General features: G+C 39.6%; 1 pseudogene; it reads left to right on the top strand.

The window, feature by feature from the left end:
- Positions 1 to 17,127: 17,127 nt before the first annotated feature.
- LOC139019070 (5S ribosomal RNA) lies at positions 17,128 to 17,246 on the top strand (annotated as a pseudogene).
- The last annotated feature ends 418 nt before the right edge of the window (positions 17,247 to 17,664 follow it).

Genomic DNA, 17,664 nt, shown 5'->3' with positions numbered 1-17,664 from the left:
ATCACATCAGTAGGTCAAGCAAAAATCTGAAGATAAAATCAATGTCAGTCTTCTGTCTTGGTGACAGAGGCCCACCAGAATCATATCCAATAAACCCTGTTATCAAGTACCTCATTGTAGTTGATGAATTTAGTTACGCTGCGGGTCAAATCGTGCCCCCACCTCTATGATGATGTTTACGGTATCCCTCATTTTGACACAGACTTTGTACAGAACAATATGCTCACAATTATAACTGTCCAGCAACTGATGGGCTGCTTTGCAAGGTAAGGTGAGTGGAGACATTGAGACTGTTCAAGTGGAACCTGGGGTGTAGCGAAGGCTAAATCTGCATGAAAGGGCGTTTGGGAAAATTAACCTACTGCCCAAACTCCTGTTCAGGGCCAGTTCTATTAGGATTCTTCCAGGAATATGTATCTATTGGTTAGTGTGTTCAATAATTTTAATCGGATGACTTTTGTAATGGGATTATACATTCATGTGATTCAGAATTTTTAAGATTCAAGAAAATATTTCATTTTTTTCCTGCGAGACTGACAGGCTATGGTGTCACCTAGCCAGCCAGTTCTAAACCAGTGTAAGCAACCAATATTGCTAGTTTCTTGTGGCTAGGGGAGCTTAAAGAACCTTGAGGCCTACTTAATGAGATTCTTTGAAGAGAGAGGCTTTGTACTCTGTGTTTTAAAAAGCTCTCAGATAATTCTGTTGAGTTGGGCACCACGGGCTTAATTGACTTCTGGATTCCCTTAAACACGTAGATTCTATGGAAACCTATAGTGTAATAGTATTTGTTCCAGACATCTCCACAATGCCTGCAAAGTATTTTCAATGCCGGTGTACTTCTTTATTTTTCTTGAAACCCTGTGAAATAAGTATTGTTTTCCTGATATCTCCCTATTTTATAGGAGTAAGTCAGTCTCAGAGTCAAATGACTTGACTGAGAGAGCTCAGCTAGTAAATAGCAGAGACAGGTAGCATCATTTAAGGCCGCCCCGGGACCTACTGCTCCACATTACATCAAATAATAAGATGTACCCATATTTCAATATGATCATTTGCTACAAACTTTTTTTTTTTTTTTTTTTTTTTTTAAATATATTTTATTGATTTTTTACAGAGAGGAAGGGAGAGGGATAGAGAGTTAGAAACATCGATGAGAGAGAAACATCGATCAGCTGCCTCCTGCACACCTCCTACTGGGGATGTGCCCGCAACCCAGGTACATGCCCTTGACCGGAATCGAACCTGGGACCTTTCAGTCCGCAGGCCGACGCTCTATCCACTGAGCCAAACCGGTTTCGGCAACAAACTTTTTTGAAATAATTTTGTTAGGAGTGAATTATTCATTATGTTTTTATTATTTAAACTTTATTAAATTTATGTATAACTGATGATTTGAGTTGCAGCTGGCAGGCTGACTTAATGTTAACATTTTTATTTATGTAAACATTTATTAGTGCTGACTTGACAAGTTTATTATTTGTTTTCTATTTTGGAGCTAATAATTTTTTTGGAAGGAGGAAGCAGAATTCAAACATCTTTTCAAGCCCTTGAAAAGCTTGTATGTTTTAGATTCTATACCTGAGCTGCCTGTATTAATTAGGATTAAGTCTAAGCGTCTGTAATTCAGTGGATTAAAGAAGATAGAAGTTTATTCCTCTCTCACCTAACAGCTCGAGGTATGTTGTTCCAGGCCAGCAGGCAGCTCTGCTTTCTATGACTACTCAGATATCCAGGATTCTTGATCTCCTGGGCCATTGCTTTTGTCTATGTGGCTCACAGGCTTTTTCAGGTTGTGGTACATGGGAAATGAAAAGAGAATGCAGGAGGCATGTCTATGGTCTTTAGGTCTACCTTAGAAGTGGCACACATCCCTTCTTTTTTAATTCCTTTGCCCAGGACTTCATCACATGTTCACAGCAAGCTACAAGTAGAATGGGAAATGTATCAATCCAAATGCAATGAAAGGAAAAGATAATAGACTGTGGTGAACAACCAGCAGTATCCACAACAATGCATAATGCAGACAAGAGACTGTTATAATAATCCAGGTAAGAGCTAATGATGGCAGCAGTGGAATTTAAAAGAATTGATTGGATTTGGGATGTATTTAATTTTTTTTTCTGATAGATTGGATAGGGTTGTGAGAAAAAGAGGAGTCAAGGTTTTGGCCTGAGAGGCTGGAAAAAATGGATTTGCCATTTATAGAGATGAGGAAGATGGGGGTGGGGGAGGTTTATGGAGAAAAATAAAAAATTTGGCACCGGGTATACTGAGTTTGAGATGCCTATTAGACATACAAGTGGAAATGGCAAATAAGAGTTAGATACATGAGTCTGGAGTTCAGGGCATTGTTCATGCTGGTGAACTGGGGTATGTATTATTTAAGAAATAACAGTAAACATAATAAGAAAACATTTAAATAATACAGAAATTATTAAAGCAGAAAGTGATTTTTCCCTTCTTGTATTTCAACCCTAACCGCATCCTTTTTTTTTTTTTAGAAGATTCCTTACTAAGCCTTTCAAATTCTTTTCATTGCTTACTAGACATTTATCTATGCTAATTTAAGGAAATTAAGGTTGTTGGTTTTTGTTTTTTTCCCCCCAAGGGGGAATCAATTAACAGAGATATCTTTCCAAGTCATGGCCTTAAAATTTCCTTTTTAATGACCACACAATATTCCATTGTCTGGATATGACATACTTTATTTAAATGGTCCTGTAGTGATGGACATTTAGGTTGTCCGGAACTTCATTTCATTATAAGCAATGCTGCACTATGTTTCCCTGTACATATATTCTTGTGCTAGAAATTTGGAAGCTAAGCCCCTAGAAACAAAGTTGCTGTGCTACATTGGTATGTGCATTTAGAGTTTTGATAGACACTGCCAAATTGTCTCCCTCCCCAAATCATGTACATCCTATACTCCCACCAGCGGTATACTAGCGTGCCTCTTTCCCCACATCCTTCCCAGCAATACACCTCCTTCTGGAGATCTGCAAAGAAGCAATCTGTGAGACAGAGGAAGAGGCAAATGAGAATCTGTGTACAATCAATACACCTGACAACCTTGTTGAATCCCAGGGCTCATTCTGCTGATCTGGCTGCCTAACGGGGGAGTCCCCCTCTCTCCCAGCTCCATGGGGAGCCCAGCTGAGGAATGGTTGATGAAGGGCACTGGGGCATTCTCCTTCACTTTGATTTAAAGTCTGCTCCTCAGCCCACTGCAACTCAGGGACAAGATGTTCTGATGGCTGACAATATGCTCTGTTTGTATTCTAGTTGGATATAGGTATCAGAACCAAGCGTTTATTCATTTTATTAGGGAAAGTCTTCAGGCTCTGGGTGCTCACCTTGGTCTTTAATTGAAATCACAAAATTAAAGCCCTGCTGTCATCTCAAAAGCTCATTCAGGTTCCAAATTTAGGTTTATTAACCTGCATTCCAAATGTGTAGGACAGGTAGGTGCTTAGGTACAAGGCTCCCTGTCCTTGACCTGTCCTCTGATTAAAAATAAAGTGCAGCCCTGGCCAGGTATCTCAGTTGATTGGAGAATCGTCCCATATACCAAAAAGGTTGAGGATTTGATTCCCAGTCAGGCCACATACCTAGGTTGTGGGTTTGATCTCCAGTCGAGGTGCATACAGGAGGCAACCGATCAATGTTTCTCTCTCACAGAAATGTTTTTCTATCTCTTTCCCGTCCTCTCTCTCTAAAGACCAATAAAAACATATCCTTGGGTGAAGATTAAAAAAAATAATAATAAAGTGCAGAGGAAAAGAAAGCCAGTGCTCCACTGCAAAAGTTCTGGACTTTAAAAGCACCAATAATTTGTATGAACAGTGATGCCCACTTTTGTTTTTATGACCATTTAATAGACTTCATTTCTTAAACTTAAACCACAGATTAATCTTTCCCAACCGTGTTTTTGTTTTTTGTTTTTTTTTTTTTTTTTTTTTTAAAATATATTTTATTGATTTTCCACAGAGAGGAAGAGAGAGGGATAGAGAGTTAGAAACATCAATGAGAGAGAAACATCGACCAGCCGCCCCCCGCACATCCCCCACTGAGGGTGTGCCCGCAACCAACGCACATGCCCCTGACCGGAATCGAACCCGGGACCCCCCAGTCCGCAGGCCGACGCTCCATCCACTGAGCCAAACCGGTTTCGGCACCAACCGTGTTTTTGGAAGAGAACATCTACAGATTTATTCAGAGGACTTTAAGCAGTAAAAATCATCTCTGGTTCATTTCAATGAGTCATAAAAGGCCCCAAGAAAAATTAATCTTTTCATATATATAGTAGATGATTTTCAAAGGAGAATTTCTTTTTTTTAAAAAAAATATATTCCATTGATTTTTTACAAAGAGGAAGGGAGAGGGACAGAGAGCCAGAAACATTGATGAGAGAGAAACATCGATCAGCTGCCTCCTGCACGCCCCCCAGTGGGGATGTGCCCACAACCAAGGTTCATGCCCCTGCCCGGAACCGAACCCGGGACCCTTGAGTCCGCAGGCCGACGCTCTATCCACTGAGCCAAACCGGTTCGGCCAAAGGAGAATTTCTTATTATCATGCGTTTTTTTAAAAAAAGAGCTTATTTATTTTTGTAAACTTGACACATTCACAGTAAAAAAAATCAAGCAATGCAGAAAAACTCAATAAAGAAAGTTTAAAAATAACATTTGAATCCCACAACCCAAGGTCAATCATATTAACATTTTGGTGGAACACATTTCTAGAAATACTGCATTTACATGGACCATACTCACGTAATGTATATATCTTTATATCTATATCTATGCTTAATTTGCTTGATATGCCCTGACCCCTCCTGAAAGTCTCCCTTTCCTCTCCCCACCCCAGGTTTGAAAGAGCAAACTGAGGAAATTGTAGAGCAGATTGGGAATTCCATGTCAGGAGAGGTATGATCCTTTGCATAAATACTTCAACCCCTTCATGGAGGATTGGAGTAAATCAGGTGACTCTATGAAAGTCAATGACAGGGACTCCTCCTTAGGTCAATATCAAAGCAAGATTGTGCTATTAATTTTCAATCCTATTTATTTAAAGAAAATCCCAGTTTAAAAGTGTTTACTTTTTAATAAGTAATCCACTCATACAGTAGAAAATTTACTATGTACCAAATGGCTTATACTGAAAGATATCTCCTACCTTTTCCTATACACCCAGTTCCCCTCCCAAGAGGCAACCATTATCTTGTGAATTCACCTAGGAATATTCTATATACTCATACAGTTATGCATGCACACATATATTTTCTCTGCACCACTTCCTCGTGGAAATGGAAACATACCCTAACACTGTCTTACTTTTTTCACTTAATATTGTATCTTGGAGACCCATTATTCTAATCCACTGTATGGATTTATAGACCTGCCAAAATTTATTTAATCAGTTAAAAACAGGGTTGGTTTTGTTTTGCTATTATAAGCCGAAGTAGCAGTGCATGTTCTTAAATATACATTATTTTGCATGACCATGGGTATATTTGTTAGACAAATTACCAAGGAGTGGAATCGTTAGGTCACAGGGCTCATGCACTTTTTAATTTTGAAAGATGATCAGGATGTTTGCTTAGGTAGAACTACTATTTAGCAGTTCTTATTTAATAAGATTATCCTGCTAACTAAATTAGTAGTGTCTTGGTCAGAAGGAACCTCAAAATTTCTTTCTAGAAATGTCTCAACTAGGTGCAAACTACAGATATCTAGGACGTAGTAAAACAGTATCAAATTTGGAGATGTGGAGCCTGCCTGTCAAAAGCAATGTCAAATAGACCCATGGAGTCCTGCAGATGCTGCTGAGCAATAAAAATGACCTTAGAGGCCTTGAAGGGCAATCTACTGGGACTGCCAATGTTACATACTGTAGGTGCTGCCTGCTATTAGGCTGAACCATATGAAACTGTAACTATTAGACCACCTTTAACCTATAAAAATTGCAATTTTGTTTTATTAGTATTTAATATTATGTTATAATATTACATTTATATTTTGGTATCATAGAGAGAATTCCTTAGGAAACGGGTTTAGAGCTTGGAACGTGGAGAGCTAAGAGTGAGGGTCAGGAAGGTGGACAAGGGCATCACAAATTGAGGGTAAAGGAGACCCCTGGGAATGCGCCTGCATAGAAGGCAAAAGTGTGAATCACAGGACCGAGGTCTCATTTCTACAAATATTCATGGACTGAAGCCGCCATCCCAGCTCCCCATGTGAAGCAGAGAACTGCAGTGCAGCAAGAATGATCGGGTCAGGGCAATGGTGGTTCACACCCCCAGGTATGTGCATCTGGAGTAGGGTTTAACCCCACAGTAGATTGAAATTTTGGTTCATTTTGGGATTTGGTACTGAAAACTTCAGTTCAACACTGCGGTCTCTCTGTCCTGCCAGCATAGGCTTAAAAGTGGCCCTGAAGTTCATCTTAAGTGGCCGCTAAGGGGATGATTGTAGGGATTTCCCCACACTTACGAAGAGCCATCCTGGGGCACTGGGATAAATATATGGTGAGGGAAAGTGTGTTTCCTTCTAAAATTATAGATACATGATGACAATGTGAGAGTTTAGAAACAGAGGGGAAAACCCCACCTATAACCACCTCCCTGACAAAACAGCCCTGAATTTCTATAATCCTTTCTACTCCTTGACCATTTGCTTTCATATTTTTACACCGTTGCAGTCACACACTTTTCTCATTTTACATCTCAGTTTTGCCAATTATTGTTTCAAATGGTTGCATACTAGTCCTTTGAATGGTTGTACTATAATTTTCCTATCCCTCCACCCCCATTCTCAGATGTGTCAGGTTGCTTCCAATTTCTTGCTCTTAGAGAAAAGGCTGGGCCTGAAAAAAAGGCTTCCATCCACACTTCAGTGTTTTATTATTATTATTATTAAAGTAAAGTATTCTGCTACACAGCTTCCCTCTGCCAGCACAGAAATCTATTTGTCTATTTTACTAATATAAAGGAGATAATTTGTATAGCAAGCACTTAAAACAGTGTTTGGGAAATAATGAGTGCTACATAAATGTGAACTATTAATATTACTAGTCAATATCTTTCATTACCAGTGTCAGAAAAAGACCTGCAAATAAAGAAATTTTTGAGATGATATTGGATTGCCCACAGAGAATTAAAATCAACAAATGGGGAGTAGTCAAATAAGACTTGACACTTTTGCCCTAACCGGTTTGGTTCACTGGATAGAGTGTCAGCCTGTGGACTGAAGGGTCCCAGGTTTGATTCCAGTCAAGGGCATGTACCTTGGTTGTGGGCACATCTCCAGTAGGGGGTGTGCAGGAGGCAGCTGATCAATGTTTCTAACTCTCTATCCCTCTCCCTTCCTCTCTGTAGAAAAATCAATAAAATATAATAAAAAAAGAAGACTTGACACTTTTAAGAAATGGTGATTAGCTATTTTGTATAATGCTGCTCCATTTGGGTTTATAATTTCTGAAGTGACAGGTTTGGGATAACCTATGTATACCACAGAAGTTATATACCTTTCTCATCCCATTATATTAAGGGATACATAATGTTGATATGTTTTATTAAGTGATGTTAACCTTGATCACTTAGTTAGGGTGGTGTCTACCAGATTTTGCTAGGCCATCTTACAATTTTTCTCTTTTCATATTCCATTTAGTAGAGGCAAGTCATTAAGTTGAGCTCAGATTCAAATGGAAGGGAATGAAGTTCCACTTTTTGAAGAAAGAAGAATCAAGTAATTTGCAGACATATGTTAAAAACACTACAGTAATTCATTTTGGGGGAGGTACTTCGAGTCTATGCTACTATTCAGTTTCTCCTTAAAATCTCACTCATTAATTTTAGCATTCATCAGGGATCTTGCCTGCACTGTAGCAGTTATATTATGGTGCTCATGGATTTCTGTTTGTACAAATAATGCAAATTCTTACTCATAAACTCATCTGAAGCTTGAAGTTAGTTTTCCTAGCAAAGAAAGCATTGTTCTTATGGCAGAGAATTCATCCTGGAGAAATGAGAATGAGGAGATTTTGGGGTTTTGTTTTTTCTCTCTTTTTCTAGCCTTAAGATGGAAATCAAACCATAGTCTTTAATTTATAACAACAGTTCTCAGCTTTCAGATCACATGTTTGTTATGAAGATTAAAACAGAAGAGTTAGAAGAACCAGAAGAGGTGTTATCAACAAAGTGGGGTACTAGGTATTTGGGCAGAAATTAATAATAGACAGAGAAACTTGTTGAATTTTCAGTTTCATCAGCAAATTTTATAACTTCTGGAGTCTTAGATGTTGCCTAAAACATAAAGTCCTTATCCTTCACCCATTTTGTTTTCAGCAACATGAGGCACATTTCATAGTTAATTCTCTCAAGAGCGACAAGGATGGTGAGAGAAGGGTAAAGCTCCTACAAACGGGAGAGGTTGGTATGATTGTCATTATCCCAATGATTCCATAAGAAAAAGCAAAAACTTGGCAACACAACATTGCGTTGTTTTTTGGAGAATAACTTTGTCTCCATCTGCCAGGGACACCGAAAACAGGCCTACTCTTTACCGAGTGTGTCATCTCCATGGGAAGAGGGAGAGAATGAGGTGGGAGCCACACCAGAAAGGATGCCGAGAGTTCTATCTTTTTAAAGAACGGCGGGGGCCTTGGAAGAACTTCAACTCAAGAGAAGAAGCAAAACCCACAGTGGTATCTGAACACTGAATTGGGATTAGAGAATGAAAAACATGCAAATAGGAAACCATGCAAAAGACCAGAAGAAAGGTTATTCTGTGACCAAAAAAAAAAAACAAACAAAAAAATCCTCCCAAATACTTCCTAACAGTATCATGGAACCTTGACTCTTGACTCTGGGCTGCACTTTGCGTTCCAGATGACTTGTAAAGCAATGATTTATTGGCACCGGAGCCAGGGAGCTTGGGAGCAGTTCAATAAGACAGTGTGGTCTGTGAGTCCTGAATCATTACTCTGCCTGGCAACCTTATGACAGCTGCTGAATCTTGGAGGGGGCCAGGAGGAAACGATGTTGATTTATAGAGGGAGTAGGAACGTTTGTCAATGAAAATATAATTGTACTTCTTCGTAGCTCGGACATCTATGGAAACCAGACCAGCCTTCCTGACAATTTAACATAGACCAACATTTGGAACAGGAGCATCTTCTTAAGACCTTGTACTTTTTGTTAAAGGTTTCACCATCATTCTCTTAATATACTTTCTGTAAGATAATTGGTGCACACTTCTCCTTTATCGTCTGTAACCTTTGCCATAATGTTAATAAGTGGCCCTCTGAAGGTGAGTGTAATGCACAGGGTACATACATCTTTGAAGGAATAAATTTGTATTTTGTAAGCAATCATAACACCTGCATATGTATATACATGTGCTATGACAGTCATAGTTTCGTTTGCTCTTTATAACAACCACGTGTTTAGCACATTTTGAAAGGTGAGGAAACTGGGACCCTGAGACTTTAAGTAACTTGGGTAATGTTAACCAGATAATGACAGAGCTATTGGCTGAAGATTAGAGTGTGGCCCCTTGCCCTGTCTTTCCATGGCACTGGCCCCTCTGGATAGAGAGCCTCATGCTGCTAGCCTCCTATAACACATTGAACAATGAAGGAAGCACATGCTTTGAGGAGTTTGGCAGGGTCAATCAAAAGCAATTGTATTTTCTCTACATGAAGCATCAAAAAATTAAAAGCCATCCAGGCTTGAACTCTAGATAGAAAAGTTATAAGTTGGCATCACTCTGAGGTAGAGCCCTAGGAAAATGCTCTCAGCTCTGGGTGGCAGAGACGTGAATAAATAGTCAAACCTTATCATAAGAATAATCCTGCCCAGGACTTGGGGGTGGGGCTGCTCAGAGAAAGTGGGGACGATGTTCCAATGGACACCAAAGTCCAGAGGTTCAAAGCCAGAGCAGGGGAGAGCCTTCTGTGGGGCACAGAACCTTGGAAGGAGATTTAAACCAGCAGAGAATGGAACTACCTGAGTGGGAAGGACCTGCAATTTACCTCCTCCCAGGGTGCACGTCCTTTAGGTACTAAAAAGGCATTTGCATTTCATTCAATACATGAATTTTCTCATACTTGTACTGGATTTTAAAGTCCAAATGTTGTGACATGCCTACAATTTTTTTCAATCCGACTATTAGGGATATATATTATGGATTATATACAATGGCCTCATATAATGTTGGACAGAATACCTGTTCAAGGCACTAATTTCATTCTAATTAGTCCTGAAGTCTGAAGTTGTTTGTACGGGAAGCAATAAAATTTATGGAGTTAAGATTTAACCAGATATGACCCTTATTAAGAATAGAATTTGGTGGAAAGAGTGAATGATGTAATCCAATCTCAGGGATTATTTATATTCACACATTCAATGTGTGTAATGCCTTCTCCTAAGTGTTTCCAAATGTGCAAAAGAACTTTTATTTATTGAAGGCCTTCATTGAAGATGACTCTAAGATACTGATATAAGGCACATGAGTCATTTTAAAGTGTGAATATTTAACAATCATGTTAATAAATAACTTAGGAGTCAGTTAAGTGAGTTGCAGGGCGTGGGCAATAATCCTGGGTCCGAAAGTCAGTATCTCCCCCTCCGCCATGTGTCTAGGTAGCCTTTGCTCACAGAGCCCGGCTTTAGATTCCTTCCCATTAGAGCGTTACCATTCCCTAGGAGGTTGCCAGGGAAATTGTTCAAGGCCAGTCCCGGGCTGGCTAACTCTCTGACCGGACTTCCTCGGGAAGCAGAAGAGCTGAGGTGGGCCAACCCCTCTGGTAGGACTCATGGACGCTCAGGTTCTCCCTCCCACCCCACCAGACTAGGAGAGCTTGGAACCAATCACAAAACTTCTGAGTCCTTGCTTTCTCCTCTTGCACAAAGCATGCATTTAAATATTTAAGAATGTAGGAAGTTATGAGAGGAAAATGTTGCATGACTATTGCTGAAAACTTAAGAGTAGTTCTAAAATAAGTCTGTGGGTGAGAAGATAAGATTTTCAATGTAAAATGCATCGTATAGAATTCATGTTATTTCTACCTGAGCCTTCATTCATTTGAGTTCCCATCCCCAGGATGCATTGAGTGTTCGTGGTCAGCCCTATGTGAGGCACAAACTGAGGCCTGTGGGACACTTTCTGACTAGCGGTCCTGGGGACATTCTGTGCAGAGCTGCACAGTGCCCTGTGGTGTGAGGCCACTCACACCACCACCTTGTTCTAAAATTCCATTCATGGCAAGCACCACTTTACACTGTTGGCCGGGATGCAGTTGGAAGAAGGGGAGGTGGGGCTCAGATGTAGTAAAGAAAGGCTCTCATTAAATCAGCCTTGTGCAGATAAACCCAGAGAAAATAATTTTGAGCAAAGTGTCATGTTAAAGTCCTCCCCTGACTCTGCCTCCGCCCCCCCCCCCCCTTTTCCTGAGGCTTGCCCAAATCAGTTCAGAAAACTTGGAGAGATTTTGCCTACTTCCCTATTATATTAGAACATAATTTTTCATGTTGTCCTTTGCAAATAATGATAGATGAGCTAGCTGTGTTTCCAATGTGTTTCCAATGGGCTCTGATTCTGCATTTTCTGCAGCATAAAGAAAAAAGTCTCATTCCTTTTATAGATATGCAATCCTCTGAGTTTGACCCTTAAAAGCTGTTTTGATCCATGTATGTTGTTGCTGCTAAATTCTCCAACTCCCAAACTACCATTATGCATTTTCTCTTGGACAGGGAATTTTAGGATCATCCCTCCTGACCCATAATAAAGCCATTTATTTCTCCCTAAGATGGAAGATTCATTCATTTTTTCCTTGTTTCTCCTTGGTAATTATCTCTATTACTACCTATAATCTGGCCAACCTTTTTCAATAACATCCTATGATTAAAGCCAATTGGCTCAAGTTGAAAGTTGAAGGCAAGTTAACCAGGCACAAAAATATCACCTTTGGATAAGAGGCTGGTGTTTGAGAGATTTTTGGTAGGGAAGGGTGGATGTTGACCTGATACTAACATTCAGTTTTTAAAAAGTCATGCTCAAAATAGGACTGAGTAGCATACGGGTAGTTCCTGACATAGACCAAAAGACAGATCTGCCTACAAATGAGGTCAAAGAATGTCTTGTCGATTTTCAAATACTGTCCCAATTATTACACTGGGCAGTCTTTCAGAAAACAAGTAAAATCCACGATGATGATAATGATGATGATGATGATGATGATAGTAGTAGTAGTAGCTACCACTTATTTAGCTGAGTTATTTACTTTTATTAATTCACTTTATTCTTTCCATAGCTCTTTAATATAAGGCTTATTATATAAGTTTTTTAGAGAAGCTACCTGATTTGCCTAAGGTCACCCAGTTAATGAGTTGAAAAGCAAGGATTTGAACTTGGTGTTATTTTATGTCCAACACAGTCCTTGGCATTGATGGGAAATAGGAGAGGAGCACAAGCTCTTTTCTTGCCCTTCTGTTAACAATCTGTCTTGGGATAGATAATACACTGAAAACTCTTAAAGAGCAATGAACAATCGTGTACAATTAAACCCCCTCAGTACTTAATCCCCTGTTACTAGTTAATAATTTTTTTTATTAGATAGTCCCTGTTCAGATTACTAGTGTAGCTTCTGTCTCCCAAATGGATCCATGCCATGAGGCATACACAACCACTGGGGCTCAGCGATGCTGCCAGGCATTTGGGGGACGATGTTGAAGCCTGGAGCCACAGCTTTTTAGCTGTATGACCTTGGCAATCACTCTCAGCCTGTTGCCTCATTTAAAAGATGGGAATAATATGTACCTCAAAGGAGTGTTGGAGAAAACAGTGAAATAGTGTGAGGAAACTGGTTTGCACACATGAAGGTCTCCTGCGACAGCAACAAAAACATCAGTCGTGGCATAAAGGCTCAGAAATAGTGCTATTAAAATTCAAATCCATTACAAATTAGAGGTATACCACCACCCCCTGTTTTCAGTACAAACCTTTTTATCTGGCCTGGTTTTGGGATTGTTTCAACTCTACAGCTCCCTTGAAAATGCTAAGTACCATGTGATGAGGTGCTTTGTTGTTGCCATAGGATTTTGTGAGTCCTTCAGTATTTCTGACCACGTGTCAATCATAGTGCCCTGTGCACATCAATTCATAGAGAGTGATTTTTATTAATAGTGGGCTTTTCTGTGTAAGGGCCCCTTTCTCAAATATCTCCCCCAGTAAGGTGTCACCATGAGTAAAGTCCACCATTTTCATGCTTTTGGATAAATACTATTCGCTTTAGCTATTCTTTTAAAAATGGGTTTATTCCTCTGAGGACCAATACATGACACTTCCATTAATCATGTCTACCTTAGTGGGAGTTATTCTACCAGGTAATTTTGTAACAGGAAGTGACCAGACAGCACGGAACAGCTGGAGAGAAAATAATGTGCTGAAAGTTAAGGGAGGAGGGTGAGTGAGAAGGAGTAGGCATAGAGCAACCTGTTTCCCAATTCTAGTCAGAGCCAACGCTGCACATTGGACATGCACAGTAAAGATTCTCTCATTTTGCTGACCTAGGCATTTATAGCAGAAAATAATCAGCAAATTTTGGAGGTTATAACATAGAGGTTTAAATTATAGGCTCTGTAATTAGCTAGATCTAGGTTTGAGTCTCAGCTCTGTCGTTAAGTAACCCTATAATACTAGGCAAATAATTTTATCTCTCTGATTCTCAGTTTCCTCATTTATGAAATGGGGATGATAATGGTACCTACACAAAATTGCAGTGAGAATTTAAAGAAATAATGCATGTATGTGTTTAGCACAGAAACTGGCATGCAGTAAATGCCATTACCTATTGTTGTTATTAATGTTAAGTATTACTCAGAGTTAGGCGGGTGGAAAAATTATCTCATTGTGGTATTATGGGTCCCATGACAACCACAGGATACAAACTACAGGTTCAGCCTATCACGATGGTATTAGATACGAAAAATTTCCTTAGAAATCTAAAGTTGCTCAAATATTTTTAAAATAAAATTTTTATTTTGCAATAATGTTAAATTTATGAGAAAGTTGCCAAGGTAGTATAGAGAGTTCCCATATATCTTTTACCAGCATCCCTAATGTTAGCACACTTGAAAATGTGTTTAGGTGTGACAAAATTCTCACACTCTAAAAGCTCTAGTTATTTTATTTTGTCCTTGTTTCTTTCTAGTTCTTGTTTACCTGGTGTGATAGATGGAAGTATTGTTCTCATTCCTTCACTACCAATAGTATTTTTTAAAATATATTTTTTATTGATTTCATAAAGGGAAGGAGAGAGAAATAGAAACATCAATGATGAGAGAATTATTAATTGGCTGCCTCCTGCATGCCCTCCACTGGGGATCGAGCCTGGCCCTTGACAGGAATCAAACCCAGGACCCTTCAGTCCATAGGCCCACTCTCTATCCACTGAGCCAAACCAGCTAGGGCAGTGATGGCGAACCTATGACATGTGTGTCAGAGGTGACACACGAACTCATTTTTTTGGTTGATTTTTCTTTGTTAAATGGCCTTTAAGTATATAAAATAAATATCAAAATATAAGTCTTTGTTTTACTATGGTTGCAAATATCAAAAAATTTCTATATGTGACACGGCACCAGAGTTAAGTTAGGGTTTTTCAAAATGTTGACATGCTGAGCTCAAAAGGTTCGCCATCACTGGGCTAGGGCCTACCAATAGTATTTTTAACATCCACACCTTTGCCATAGCCTCGTACTATAATATAAGCATGAATATATTTGCACTATCTACAAAGGATGTCGAGTGAGGTTCTTTCTTTTTTATTGTGTCATTTATTTAAAACACTGGTTCTCAGTCTTGGCTACACATAGATCATTTAATGCCAAGGTCCCACCCACAGAAATAACAATGGCATCATCTGCATTGGGGCCCAGTCACCAGTTTTGTTTTAAACACCTCTGGTAGCTGTGATGTGCAGCCATGTTTGAGAACCACTACTTTAAGGTATAGTATTTTGAAATTTAACATGTGTCATTTCACACTGAGTCTCTCTTTCTGCATCTGGGTTGTTTATACAAGCCCATCCATTTCCGTATGCAGTGCTGACGGCCCCGTCATTACCCAGACTGGTAACTATAATATCACCTGCACTATATGAAACCTTCAAGTAATGCTGCAAAAGTTGAAGAACAGGAAATGCAGTCTGTTTGGAAATTGACACCCTCATGGAAGAGGGAGGAATAGCAGTATGAAAAGGGAGCTCAGTAATGCACACACGTGGGTACATTTGTTCTATAAACTATCACTTATGTCACTAGAGATATTTTAAACCAATATACTCACGTAGTTCTCACTTCCTGATTCACCTATGCAATCTGGCTTTCAACTTCCTTGGGGAAATAGTTCAGGGGGAAACAAAGGGCAGTTGATTGTCCTTGTCATGCAGAGAAACCTCTCACCTGCTCAGATACCTGCCCAGGTGAAAGGATGTGGTTTAGAGAAAGAACTATTGAATGAGGTCAGGCACTTTTTTTACTGACGCATATGCTAGCAGCCCAGGGAAGGAGTCAATGGGAGTGCTTGTGCATGGATCAAATCACTGACTCCTTGGCATCTGATCATCCCAGTTTTTATTTTTATTTTTAAATATATTTTTATTGATTTCAGAGAGAAAGGGAGAGGGAGAGAGAGATAGAAACATCAGTGATGAGAGAGAATCATTGATTGGCTGCCTCCTGCATGTGCCACACTTGGAATTGAGCCCGCAACCCGGGTGTACACCCTGACCAGGAATTAAACCGTGACCTCATGGTTCATAGGTCATGCTCAACCACTGAGCCATGCAGGCTGGGCCATCCTAGTTTTTAAATTTGGGGCAAACTGGAGGTTGATTGGAATTTTGACTTCCTTCATTTCACATCTCCTGCCTTTCTTCCTTCAGACATTTCCAGGCTTGGATTTTTCAGGTGACCTTTGACCTTTGTTCTGTGTCACCCTCCTCCATCCTAACCCCTTCCTCCTTACTAGTGGGGTCATTAGGAATCCGGATACCTGAGTTCCAGTCCAGCTCTGCTTTGACAAGTTCTGTTTCACTCTCTGAGTCTTAAGTTTCTAATCTCATTTTCCAAAGGTATAAAGTGGAACTGCTGATGCCTGTCCATCTCATGAGGTTATTGGGAAGAGTAAATGAATAATGTCTGTGATTGGGCTTTGTAACTGTAAATCTGGGAGTCAAACACAAGAGTCAGCACATTTGGCCAATGAACTGACCCATGACAGTCCATGATAGCTCTGGTGAGTGCTGACCCAGTGTGTGGCCCCTGTTGTGATCACATGCAGTGTCATTGTTTTCTTCTTAAATATAGTCATTTTTGAAGACCTTGGCATACAGAAGGGTTCTGCACCTCTGCTTTGAAACCACTCAGCATTCAGGTACTGGAAAACTGGAATCACCACCCATTTCCCTCCTCAGCCCTTCAGTTTCCAGCAAAGCCTTTAGGAGCTTCGACACATTCAGGATGAGGAGTGTTTGTTGGGGGTGACATTGGATCCTGAGCAGGCAGAACTTCACACTTCTGGTTACACTGCTGGATTAGATTACAATTTATTGTTGAGAACTGCAATTAGTTAATAAACAAGGATCTGAATCATCTCTTGGCCTACTGTACCACTCCAGTTTTGTTTCCTTAGGTGAGAATAATAGTGCAACTGGCCTACATAGATGTATGTGTGTATTATGTACTATATATCGGTGCATTATGTATACATGTCCTTATTAATATACATACTCACTGTGGCTTATGAAATAAGATCCCAATCATAAACAGTGACTACCTGTTTAGTGACCACTTACCCTGCACATTTTATGTGCTAGGGTTTTTATACACAATTAATTCTTACAATAATCCTGCCACATAGTTATTGTCTCTTTTTTATGAATTTGGAATTTTTCAAAATCACCAGAGGAGGGGGTATTTAAACTCAGATTTGTCTTGCAAAACTTGCGAACCTTATACTTCCAACCACTCAACTTTTCTATTTTCACACAAGATGTTTATTGGAGGCTGTGTGTGTGTAAGGGATGGGGAGAGGCTGTCATGTGATTACTATAAAGAAATGAGTCTATGGCCATACCACCCTGAATATGACCAATCTTGTCTGATCTAGGAAGCTAAGCAGGGTCGGGCCTGATTAGTATTTGGATGGGAAACTGCCTGGGAATACTGGGTGCTGTATGCTTAAACAATAAATAAATAAATGAAAGGCAGAAATTTTTGTTTATTGTTATGATTCAGTGGAAAGCTTTTATATGTTACTTGATGTATTCTGTAATTTCAAATAGTGGCTAATTCAGTTTCAATTTCAAAAATAAAGATTTTCTGGAGATCAAATACACTTCCAATCAATGAAAATTTACCTACTGAAAACTTTGGAGAGATTTCTCAGGCTCTTTAGCATGCGGAAATGGCTTTGAAAGTCTCAAGAAAGAAAATAAGGCATTTCCTCATCAGGAATAACAATGTGACATTGTCTTAGAAAGGATTTTCTTGTTACAAGGAATAGACACCCACTAAACAGGCTGAAGCCAGGAGAGGATGCATAAGGAAGCAGAGTGTCTATCTGAACCTAGAATGTTGCAGTGGGCTATCATGGTGAA

The sequence above is a fragment of the Myotis yumanensis genome, unplaced genomic scaffold (assembly GCF_028538775.1).
Source record: "Myotis yumanensis isolate MYYU_CA2020_CCGP unplaced genomic scaffold, mMyoYum1.0.hap1 SCAF_10, whole genome shotgun sequence".
Taxonomy (NCBI): Eukaryota; Metazoa; Chordata; class Mammalia; order Chiroptera; family Vespertilionidae; genus Myotis; species Myotis yumanensis.
This window is presented reverse-complemented; position numbering and strand designations above follow the sequence as displayed.